The sequence below is a fragment of the Ursus arctos genome, unplaced genomic scaffold (genome assembly GCF_023065955.2).
Source record: "Ursus arctos isolate Adak ecotype North America unplaced genomic scaffold, UrsArc2.0 scaffold_24, whole genome shotgun sequence".
Classification (NCBI taxonomy): domain Eukaryota; kingdom Metazoa; phylum Chordata; class Mammalia; order Carnivora; family Ursidae; genus Ursus; species Ursus arctos.
This window is the reverse complement of record NW_026622919.1, coordinates 12,260,569-12,273,237: the sequence shown is the minus strand read 5'-3', so window position 1 is coordinate 12,273,237 and position 12,669 is coordinate 12,260,569. Positions and strand designations below refer to the sequence as shown.

Sequence of the window (12,669 nt, the reverse complement as noted above, 5' to 3'; positions counted from 1 at the left end):
TGTCCCTACTTTTGTTCCTCTGCAACATGTCTTTTTTCTGGCTGTTTTCAAGATTCTTTTTTCTTTGTCACTGGTTTTGGGGCAAATTGATTATGTTGTGCCTTTATGTAGTTTTATTTGTCTTATGCTTGGAGTTCTTTGAGTCTTGGATCTGTAGATTTATAATTTTAATTAAATTTGGAAAGCTTTGGCCATAATTTCTTCAAATATTTTTTTGTCCCCATCTTTCTTTTCCTTTAGGGACTCTAAATACACAAATATTAGGTTGCTGACAGTTGTCACCAATGCTTTGCTTTTTATTGTTCTATTTTTCTTTCTGTGCTTTGTTTTGGTTAGTTTCCACTGCTAAGTCTTCAAGTTCACGAACCTTTTCTTTAGCAATGCCTGTAATCCCCCATCCATTATGTTTTTCATCTCACACATTGTAGTTTTTCTACAAAGCTATGAAAGTTTTGTCTCTGGAATTTCAGTATGACAGGGTACTTCTCAGCCTTATCACAGGCCCTTTTCTCTCTTGGCCCCTGTTCTCTTCCCTGATTTAGCCACAGTCTTCTCTCTCACAGCTTCTCCATTTGTTATCCTTTGTGCTGGAATGCCCTTACTCTGCATTTTCTTTTATCCAGTCCTCTTCAACCTTCAGTTAACTTTTTTTTTCATTAAAAAAATGTTATTTTCTATTGAAGTATAATCAACATACAAATTCAGTTAACTTTAACATCACTTTCTTTCATCCTAATTCCTAGTTAAGGTTTTTCACCCTGTTATATCCTTAATACTCCATATTTCTTTTTTGGTCATTGAATTGAATCCTCATTGTTCTCATTTGTATTAATTCAATGTCTTTTTCTCTCTGCTAGACTGAAAGCTCCCTTAGCACGGGAACTGGGTGTGATTAGTTCACTGATGTTTTCTCAACATCTAGCAAGGTGCCTGGCACATAATGGCTGCTTAACACATTAATGGTAAATGAATTAATGAATACCACATGGTAACAGATTAACAGTGACTGAACTTATCACTAAGCACCTATAAGATAACCACTGGAGCCTTTGGAAAAAATGTAGTATGAGGTAGGGAGAAATGGTCAGTGAAACATGGGTGATTTATGTTTATAAATAAAGATTGGTTTCTTAAAACTAACATAAATCCAGCTAACATTACTTTTATGCACTTACTGATAGAGTGTGTAGTTTTTATAACCAGCAGAAATGGTTGCATATTTTATTATATCTGAAACAAAACTTTATCTTTAGAAATCTCTTACCTCTACCGTGTTCATCTTTCCCTTGAAATAAATAAGTATCTTCTGATGGAGATTTGCTCTTTTCATGAAAAGTGTGATGGTAAGGAGGAAAATAAAAGATATTTTACAAATATCAAAGAAAAATATGTATTTTACAAATACATTTACATTTTAATACATAGTTAAGCCTCTGTATGTGTATGTTACCACCTCTTCAACAGTCTTCGTGATGATCTTACCAAATGACATGCCCTTATGAAGCTTTTCTATTTTATCCTAGACACAATGAATTCCTCCGGTCCTTGTTTGCTCATATCATTATGTTCATATTATTGTGTAGCTTTCATCATACTGAAAATAGCATAGAGTTTGTCTTTCCTATATTGGATACAGGGACAATGAGTTGATTATTTTTGTATTTTTAGCACCAAGCACAGATACAATAGGTGTTAAGTAAATACTTGATAAATAGCTTAGCTTTCAACTGTTCTGAAGTGGTTTGATATGCAAATATTCATGTTATGTGAGGATAAATCATAGTAAGGACCTACTTGTAAGTTTAATCAATTAGCATCAAACTGATTTAGTAATATATTTATATAAACTTCTAAGCTTCCTTGTTTTCATTGGTGAAAAAAATAAATGATAACTTTATCAGTATAAAAATGAAATGAAATAGTACAGGAACTGCTCTAAATCAATGAGCATAGTAAACCCTCAATAAATGTTTACTCTGTTTCATCATTTGTGGAGACATTAAAATTTTGGTTACACCATGTTATAGTTTGTAGCAGCTTCATCCACTGGAAGTACTAAAAAGTGTCTGTTAGGACTTTATAATTATTTCACATAATTTAGAAATCATTTCTGATAAGCAGAAAAACTTTTCTCAATGATAAATATTATGTTTGGTAAATAAAGAGAAAATTTGCCCACTTAAAATTTGATCTACTTGTGCATAGTAATGAATGTAAGTGAGAATATTTTCCAGCTGCTTTGAAATATTGAACTGCCCAGGGACAAGACATAGATGATGTTTTGAAGGAAATAAATATTTCAGCTTCACGTTTCAGCCTTTCTCCTATATTCCTTTGATCTGGCTTTGGCTTACTTATTATTCTGCTTGAATGACTTCACATTGCCTTTTTCCTCTCCCTAGTAACAGGAAGTGGTCCTGCACCTATTTCAATGTAGTTAGGCTTTGTCATTATATAGGATGAATGTGTCTCTCCTTATTACCTACTGATACACGACTGCCTGTAAAGTAAGCTGTATTGGTGGGTATGTATGTAGCTTTGCATGTATGATGAATAATTTATATATGGAACTTTTAATCAGTACTTTCTTAAATATAGGAAACATAAAAGGAAACATTAGATTTGGGATTTTTTTGAAGTTTAAAGATTTTAAAGGAATTTTTCTTCACTATCCACTGTAACTATTTTATCTTTAAGGATCACTTTCTCAAGGTTTTCTTATTTCACCATAAATATTTCAATTGGTCTTCTATTTTCTGGGGTAGAGTTCTTTTCATTTATTTATATGCCTACATTATAGGCAGAAGTTAGTTTAGCACAAAATTAATATGTAAAACTTCAAACTGTGTAAACATGTCATCAAATTTACCTACATTGCTTTATTTTATACTTTACACACAAATCTGCTGATCTTCTGAGACTTTTTCTTACACAAATTCTCATTGACTCTTTCCATTTGTCATATTCCCATAGTACTCAGCATATATAATATATATAATATTATACTACTACTTGATTTTGTTTTCTTTTGTTTTCCCCCCTTAATTGGACTGTTATTTCTCCAAGATCGGATTCGTTTTTATACTTCTTCTAGGTTTTCTGCAGGTATCTTACCAAGTAGGTCTCAAAATTTGCTGCCAGGACCCTTGCCTCAGCTCCTGGAACATGACTAACTTGCTGAAAATAGAGGGTAGGAGGTTGATGCCGGGATCAGTTCTTTTGAAACATGTTTAAAATCCAGTTGACTTCAAGGAATTGATGGATCTCCTAGCTGAAATCCATATGTTTTTAAGAGATTTTTGGATAGCTGAAGAAGATTCCTCATTCTTAGTCATAGGTAACGTGCTTCAAAACTAGTCGTGGTTCTTCAAGACTGGAGTCTGGCTCTGGGGGCAGAGTCTGCTGGTGAAGCCTAAATCATTGACGATATAAGGTCCTTGTCAGAAGAGAGTTCCACAGCACTTCTTTATACCCTTTTTGAGTGTTTCCCCTGGTATCAAGGGAGAAGTCTCTAGCTGGTTTAGCACTGGAGCATCGTAGTTTCATTGAGTCTTATTGCGTGTTTGCCCATGGTTCTATCAATGCTGTCCTCTGAGGCAGGATTATGGTGGGAACTGCTGGCTTTCTTTGGTCTGCGTTTACTGTTGCTGTATGTAAGCCCACTTGCCACCGTGGGGCTTCTAAGAAGGTTGTTGTTCTGATTCACCATAATAGGATGGAGATTCCTACAGTAGAGATCTGTTTCCTACCGATCTGTCTCTTCCTGAATGGAGTGGAATGAAATCTCTCTGAACTGTCTCCTTCTGTTTTTCAAGACCCTGTGTTTGAACCTCTGTTACAATATTTGGTAATAATATATTTTTTCCCTTTACCTGATGGCGTCTTCTTAGAAAGACAGGTTTCTCATATAGCTTTGTTCCTTAGTATAATTTAGTGGTTAACACTTAGTAGGTCTTAACCAATTTTTGATGAATGACTTAATAAAAGGTTGGATGACTCTGTTGTAAACTCAAAGTACTGTATTCTTTTAGGAAGAAGAAGAATGGAAAACAATCTTCTCAGGTTTGCTATGGACATTTTAAACATAATTTTGTTATCCCTAGAAATACACTTATATTTGGTTTTTAGGATTCAGTGGTTATATGATTATCTTATATGCAGCCTACTTTGTGACTCAGGAAAGCACTTTATCCTTGTGTATTTTGTGTGTCATCCTTGTGCAGGGGCCATGCTAATCTTCTCTGTATCGTTCCAGTTCTAGTATATGTGCTGGCAAAGTGAGCACTGTCCTTTTGTATTTTGGCTAATATTTTTTAAATATTTTATTTTATTTTTATGTAATCTCTACTCCCAACATGGGGCTCGAACTCACAATCCTAAGATCAAGAGTCGCATGCTCTACTGACTGAGCCAGCCAGGCACCCTTGTCCGTGTGTGTTTTGAATTGGGCTAGCACTACGCACCCCCACAGTAGGTTTCAAAATTGTGATACATGTCTTTGCTATGAGGAGTGCAGAAATGCTAGGCAGCAGCATTTCCTTATAGGTTCTTAAAACTTTTTCTAAAAAGTCACCTTAGCTGTGAATTGGCATTCTTCTTCAGGCTTTCATAATCCCTGGGGTGCCCTGGAGTTTTCAGTAGTACCTCGTTCCTCATTATCCCTTGCACACTTCTTTTCTAGGCCAGGTTCTAGTCTTATGACTTTCGAAAAACAAAACTTTCCTTGGTCACGTCTTCCTTTTGCAAGTCTTAGCAGTCATTCGTTGATCTCCAGAAATTTTAATTCCTAACCATACTGATTCCCTGCACTTAACCACACTCAGAGTTTGCATGTTTGGGTAGATGCATATTGGTCAAGGGGAATATCTAGAACTAACTGGAGAGTCTTTGGGTGGTTTTATCCGGGGTCCTATCTCATCCAAATTTGCCACTGTTAAATGTAAATATGCCCTTTGGGAAGAAATAATTTGGCTTTTTAGGTTTTTGTTTTTTGTTTTGTTTTTACCTGGTGACATTACCTAGAAGGAGTTAAGTAACAAAGGAAACACAAAAAATTAAAATGCTCAAAGAGTAGCAAAATTTAACCTATGAATTTTTTTCTTTGCCTGATTTAACTTTTAAATTTGTTGAATTTCCTACTTATTTTTTTTTTGTCCATGCAGCATTGTTAATGCAGTTATAAATGTTATGTATATTAAGTACCTCAGAGAGCCCTTGATATATTCTAAGGTTTGGATATATACTAGTTTTGTTAGTTGTTATTGTTTCCTCTCGCTGCTATGCCGCAAACACAGTGTCTTAAAACAATTCAAATTAATTATTTTACAGTTTGGGAGATTAGAAGTCCAAAATGAAAGTTAGGGCCTAAGGTCAAGAGTGGTCAGGACTGGTTTTTGCCAGGAGGTTTTAGGGAAGAATCTGTTCCTTGCCTTTTCCATCTTCTGGAGGCTGTCTTCATTCCTTGGTTTGGGACCCTAATCACATTGTCTTTTCTCCATTGCTTCGTCTCTCATGCTGCCTTGTCTCTCCTTTGACCTTTTTGCTTCCCTCTTATAAGCATCTTGTGATTACACTTGAGGCCTATTATATGATAGCTCTGTTTTTAATTGTTTAAGGAACCTCCATACTGTTTTCCATGGTGGCTGCACCAATTCACATTCCCACCAACAGTGCACAAGGGTTCTCGTTTCTCTATATCCTCGCCAATACTTGTTATCACTTGTCTTTTTGATGATGGCTGTTCTAACAGGTTTGAAATGATATCTCATTGTGGTTTTCATTTTCATTTCCCTGATGAGTGATGTTGAGCACCTTTTCATTTACCTGTTGGCCATTTGAGTATCTTTGGAAAATTTTCTATTCTGCTCTTCTGCCCATTTTTTGATTGGATTATTTGGGCTTTTTTTCTGTTGAGTTATATGAGTTCTTTATATACATTTTGGATATTAACCCTTATCAGATATGTGGTTCGAAATATTTTCTCCCATTCTGTAGTTTATCTTTTCATTGTCTTGATTATTTTTTTCCTTTTTTTTGCTGTACAGAAGCTTTTCATTTTGATGTAGTCTCACTTGTTTCTTTTTGTTTTTGTTACTTATGCTTTTGGTGTCATATTCATGAAGTCATTGCTAAAACCAATGTCAAGGAGATTTCATCCTGTTTTCTTCTAGGAGTTTTATAGAATCAGGCCTAACATTTAAGTCTTTAATCCATTTTGAGTTAATTTTTGTGAGTGGAGTGAGATAGAGGCCCAGTTTTGTTCTTCTGCATGTGAATATCCATTTTTCCTAACACCATATATTGAAGAGGCTATCTTTTCCCCATTGAATAGTCTTGGCGTTCTTGTCCAATATTAGTTGACTGTATACGCATGGATTTGTTTCTGGGCTTTCAGTTCTATTGGTGTATTTTTGTTTTATTTAAATGGCAGCATCATACTGTTTTGATTACTGTAGTGGGATTTCTGGGAAGCGTCTTGCAATACTGGGGGAACTGGGTGTCCACCTTGGGCTCTCCTTTTTCCACTGGAGAAACCAGGGTGGCTCTGTTGGTGCAGTGTAATCCTGGCCTGGGGTGATGGGTGGTGATGCAGAGTGGAGCCACTCCACTTACCTTTTTAATGTGATCCGTCTCAGTCTCTGTGGTCCATGGGAGTGCTTCATTCATATCCTTGGGTCTGGGATTTTCACAATGGTGTCATGTCTATGGATAGTTGCTAGTTGGTCTTTTGGTGAAGGGCACTGAAGTTGGGAATGATTTATGCCACCATCTTGATGACGTCACTCCAGATGGGCTCTTTGATATAGTGTGTTTGAAGTGAAGACTTCCAGAGATGAGCAGAAGTTTGATCTAGAGCTAGTATTAGAGCCCGAAAACAGAAAGTAGACTATACATTATCAACCCAAATGTAGCAGGCTGATGGTGGCCCCCAAAAAGATACGTTCATATCCTAATCCTCATAATTTGTGAATGTTCTTATTTAAAAAGGGGATCTCTGGAGCTGTAACTGAGTTAAAGATCTTGAGATGAGGAGATTGTCCAGGTGGGTCCTAAAGCCAATCGTGAACCTCTTTACTATGGAGAAGAGACACAGAGGAGAAGGTGATGTGAAGATGGATCAGAGAGAGATATAGTCACAATCCAAGGGTGTCAACAGTCTCCAGAAGTTGCAAGTGCCAGGAAATGGATTCTCCCTTAGAGCCTTCAGAGGGAGTGCAGTGCTGCTGACTCCTCAATTATAGACTTTTGGCCTCCAGAACTAAGAGGGAATAGATTCCTATTGTTTTAGACTACTCAGTGTGTGGGAATTTGTTATGCAGCCCTAGGAAACTGATACACTAAGCTACTTTTATATATAGCTCCATGGACTTCCTTACTGAACTACCTCTATCTGCCCTATATCATGTCCATAATGCTGATAATCTCAACAATCACCCTTTCATTCTGTGCAACAAGAACGTTTTAGCTACCACCATTCTCTTGTTCATATATGAACTACTCCTCCACTTGATATTATTGGGTGTCATTCAGTTTGCCTTTCAGAGTTTGCCTTTTTAAGACTTAACTACTTCTCTTCCTTTCATATCTGAATTCAGTCTCTTCTGTCACCTTTCAAAGGTCATTTGAGAAACTAAAGGAACAAATCGTGGCATCAGTCCAACTAGATAATTACAAAACATTCCTTTCTTGACACTGAAAAATCTATACATGTTAAGTACAATTACCATGCAGAGTAGACTCTCTTAATTAATTATAGTTATTAGTTTTGCCCCTTATTAGTTTTTGCTTCCTCTTTAAAATTTTCCATTAGAGGGACGCCTGGGTGGCTCAGTCAGTTGAGCGTCTGCCTTCGGCTTAGGTCATGATCCCAGAGTCCTGGGATCAAGTCCTGCCTCTGCTTCTCCCTCTGCCTGCCACTCACCTTCTTGTGTGCTCAGTCTCTCACTCTCTCTGACAAATAAATAAAATCTTAAAAAAATAAAATGAAATAAAAATTTCCACTTGAAATATATACCTAGGGGCACCTGGGTGGTTCAGTCGGTTAAGTGTCTGACTTCAGCTCAGGTCAGGATCCCAGTGTCCTGGGATTGAGCCCCATATCAGGCTCCGCACTCAGTGGGAAGCCTGCTTGTCTCTCTCCCTCTGCCCCTCCCCCACTCATGCACGCTCTCTCGCTCTCTCAAATAAATAAATAAATAAATAAAATTTTTTTAAAAAGGTAAATATATACCTAGTTGGGAAAATACATGTAAAAACTCATAAACTGCAAAGAGCTATGCAAGCATATCATCATCATCATCATCATCAGTTTAGGATTATCTGAGTCTTCTCTCTCCAAGTCAAAAATACCTATAAGGCACATGCTGTAGGAACAAGCAAATTCCTAGTCATGGAGCCATTATAGTCATTTATGAGCATTGCATGGCATTGAATTCTCTAAGAAGTTGGATGGTAATTGCTTTTTCGGGTTATTCCCCATTACCAATATCCTAAACCTTGTTTGAACATCAAACCCCCAGAAACCAAATGAGACCTAAGGCTTCTTTCACTCCATGGAATTTGATAAAGAATCATATTTTCTGGCTTAGTGGTTCTCAATCAGGCATGATTTTGCCCCTCCCGGACGTATTTGGCATGTCTATAGACATTTTGGGGTTGTCAGAATAGTGGGGCGGAGGGACATTGTCACTGGGATCTAGTGAACAGAGGCCAGGGATACTGCTAAACATAGCACAATGCACCCAAAAGGTCCCCACAATAAAGAATTATCTGACCAGAAATACCAATAGTGCTGAGGTTGCTATGTTCCATGGTTTTGCTCTGGTTCTATCTAGATGATATAATATAAATTTATGAAACAAATATTGAATTAATCTATACATGTAGTATGCTCAAGGTATGTAATATAAATAAGAGGAAGACACGTTATGTCCCCACATCCTCCATTCCCCTAGCCTCAAAGAGATTTCATTATCCTAGAAAAGATAAATATATAAATTAACAACCGTAAAGGTACACATAAAATGCTGTGACTGTAACCAGACAGGGCAGATGACAGCTGGATTTCTAGACTGGCCACAGGGCACATTCACCTCCCAGGTGACACTGGAAGTGTCAAGGTGAAAGTGGAGTGGGGGATTGATGGGGCCCTGGAGACCCTGCGCCTGAAGTTGCCTGCCGTGGTGACCGCCGACCTGCAGCTCAGCAAAGCCCGCTATGTCACATTGCCCAACATCATGAAAGTCAAGAACATTAACAAATCAAACCAGGAGACCTGAGTATCTACCTGACCTCCAGCTCTCCGTGGTTAGTGTGGAGGACCCACCCCTGTGTATAGCTGGCATCAAGGCGGAGACCACAGAGGACTTGGTGGCCAAGCTGAGGGAGACTGGGTGGATTTGAGTCCCTTCCCTGAAACCCAGCAATAAAACTATGACCCTCCTGGGTGAAAAAAAATGCTATAGTAGCAGTATATAAACAGTGCTGACAGGACAAGAGACATAGCTAGCAATTCTATCCAAAGAGTTGGCATTTGAACCTCCTAAAGAATGAAGACTCATCTGCCAGTCAAAACAACAAAGAAGGAGGGAGGGTTCCAGTTTATATTATGGCCAAGTAAGCTCCTCTCAGACTAATCCTCTGGCAAATAGAAGCTCTATACAAAATAGTGGAAGGGAGTACATTCTTGGAAGAAGGAAAGGTGAGTTTCCCGTTTTTATAGCATTTATTCTTCCACATTTGGTGCCATATGGGACAGTTAGAATGTGGGTAGATACCTGTGATCTTAGTGCTTGGAGAACCAGATGAAAGAATGGGGCAACCACTGGCAAACTAAGATGGAGAGATACCTAGGAAATAAGTGAACAAGTGAAACAGGAAGCCCAAATTCTTCGTATAATCTTGGTCTGTATTTCTGACTGATCCCTGAAACATGCATGGTTGGAGAATACTCTAAGCAGCCCAGGTAAGATTAAAGGAGCTGAATTTATATACGAACTTCTGTCACCAACAGAAGAAACAGAATTTATGGTGTTTGTTTTGTTTTGTTTTGTTTTTTTTGTAGGTGAACTACTTTTATTAGTTTAGGAATATGTCCACAATATATTAAGAAAATTAGAATTTATAGTTTGAATTCAGCCAAGTTAACTTCCCGCTAAAAACAAACAATTGACATTAATTATATTAATATTGATAACATTAATACTATTCGGAGGAAAATAACAGAATCCACACTCTCTACAATGTCTTATTCATAAAGATACAAGCCAAAATTACTCGACATAAGAAGAAATAGGTAACATAACCTATTTATTCTCAAGAAAATAATCAGTGGAGACCACCTCAGGTTGAATTAGATCTAGGTTTAGCAGATAAAAAATTTAAAGTAGCTATTATAGTTGTGCTCAAGGACATTAAGAAAAATTGGTAGTAACAAGTGAGAAACTGGCAAATCCCAATGGAAAAACAGTGAAAAATACAACGTTTGAAGTTTAAAATGTGGACTGAATAAAACAACAGAGTGGAGAACAAGAAGATTCAATGAACATGAAGATAAGTCAATAGAAATCAGCCAATCTGAGGACAAAGAGAAAAATGTACTAAAAGAATGAGCTGCAGGAACTTGTAGGACCATCACAATGTATAAATTTGAGTTGCAGAAGTAGAGGGAAGAGAATAGAGGAATAGAGGCAAAATATTTTAATAAATAATAGCCAAAATCTTCCAGTTTTATGAAAGACATAATGATATGGATTCAGGAAGCTAAACAAAGCCCACACAGGGTACATGCAAAACAGAACAAAACCAAACAACACTTGTTCCTATCTGTCTTTTGATTATATCCATTGGAGAGGTTATATAATGATATCTCACTGTGATTTTGAATTGCATTTTTTGGATCACTAACGCTATTGAGTGAGCTTTCATGTGCTTATGGCCAACTGTATATCTTCTTTGGAGAATCATCTATTCAGATTCTTCACCTATTTTTAAATTGTGTTCTTTCTTTCTTTCTTTTTTTTTTTTACTATTGATTTGTATGTGTTGTTTATGTATTCTTGATACAAGTCTTCTTTCAGATATATGACTGGCAAGAATTTTCTCCTCTTCTGTGGATTTTCTTTTCATTTTTGATGATATCCCTAGGAGCACAAGAGTTTTTAAAATTTGCTGAAGCTGTTTATATTTTATTTTCTTGCTTATGCTTCTGGTGTTATATCTAAGAAGGCTTTGCTTAGCTCAAGGTCACCCAAATTTACTCCTGTTTTCTTCTAAGAGCTTTATATTTCTAGTTCTTACATTTAGGTCTGTGGCTTATCTTGAGTTACTTTTTGTGTGTTGTGTAAAGAAGGATTCCAACTTTATTCTTTTGGATAAATGGATATCTGGTTGTCCCAGCACCATTTGTTGTACAGACTGTTCCTTCTCCATCAAATTGTCTTGGCACCCTTGCCGAACATTTACTGATCATCGATGTAAGGGTTTATTTCTGGAATCTTTATTCCATTGATTTATATGTCTTTTCTTATGCCAGTAGCATGCTGTTTTGATTAATCTAGCTTTGTAATAAGTTTTGAAATCAGGAAATGTGAGTTCTCCAACTTTGTTCTTCTTTTTTGAGGTTGTTTTGCCAATTTTGTGTACCTTGCATTTCCATATGAATTTCAGGGTCCACTTGTCAATTTCTGCAAAACGCCACCTGGGATTTTGACATGGATTGTGTTGAATCTGTAGCTCAATTGAGGAGTATTGTCATCTTTCCAATATTGAGAGGAATACTACTTTCCATTTTACTGCGCGTTTCTTTCTGACTCTTGAAGTATCAAATGTTTAGTTGTTCAAAGTATTTACCATTTTTTTAAAATAAGAATTTAGCAGAGACCCTTAGTCTTAGCAGTAGTGTGAAGAAGAGGCCAAAGAAGTTCCTTCATTTATCATGCGTAGTGAAAGGTATTATGTTTAGTGCCTGTTCAGTCAGTTGTATCTTCATGTTTTTGACTCATCTAATCACCTTGAGCACCAATCAGCAGCCATGAACGTAGATGATATAGCTGCTCAAAGTCTTGTTTTCCAGCCCAGCTGGAAAGGGATGGAGACTCTTCTAGCTGTTTTCCAGACTTGTTTGAAGTTTTTGTTTTGTTTTGTTTTTCTTGGAGTTTCCAGTGGAGATGCCACGCTGGCAGCAAATGAAGTATTCTGTAATGTGAAGCCTTATAAATATATGTTGGATCAATGCCATCATTATCAAAAGCGCTGGTACAGAAATGTGCAAAGGGAAGATTTTCAAATTAAGGTTGGCCTGTACATATAAATGTTAGCTTGTAAAGCTCAAGAAATACTAAATTGTAGTCTATTAGTCTCCGACATTTTATTGCCTTTTTGGAATAATCATGTACTTCAGAACATCCTTTAATCTGAGCTGCCTTGTGGTTATATAAGAATGCAGCTTCTTTTTTCTTTATGCTTTATATTCTCAGACGAGGAAAATTTACTGCATTTTATAAATAAATAAGAACTAAAAAGCAAATTTTCTTCCCACCTTTTTATCTTCATGGAGGCCCTGCTTTAAGGCATTTGAGTGATGCAGTTATACTCGGTCCCACAACTAGTTCCACTGGAAAAAATAATCTTCAAAGTCTTTTTTTTTTTTTTTTTTTGTGCTTCTTACAG

At 36.8% G+C, this 12,669-nt stretch overlaps 1 protein-coding gene and 1 non-coding gene across 8 annotated transcripts in view; one reads left to right on the top strand and one right to left on the bottom strand.

Moving 5' to 3' along the window:
* Positions 1-12,669, top strand: part of CEP112 (centrosomal protein 112) — a 418,880-nt gene that overhangs the window by 145,826 nt on the left and 260,385 nt on the right. The gene's annotated exons all lie outside the window — the stretch shown is intronic.
* Positions 4,179-4,285, bottom strand: LOC113265696 (U6 spliceosomal RNA). The gene has a single exon (XR_003320105.1). It is a non-coding gene; the product is annotated as a U6 spliceosomal RNA (small nuclear RNA).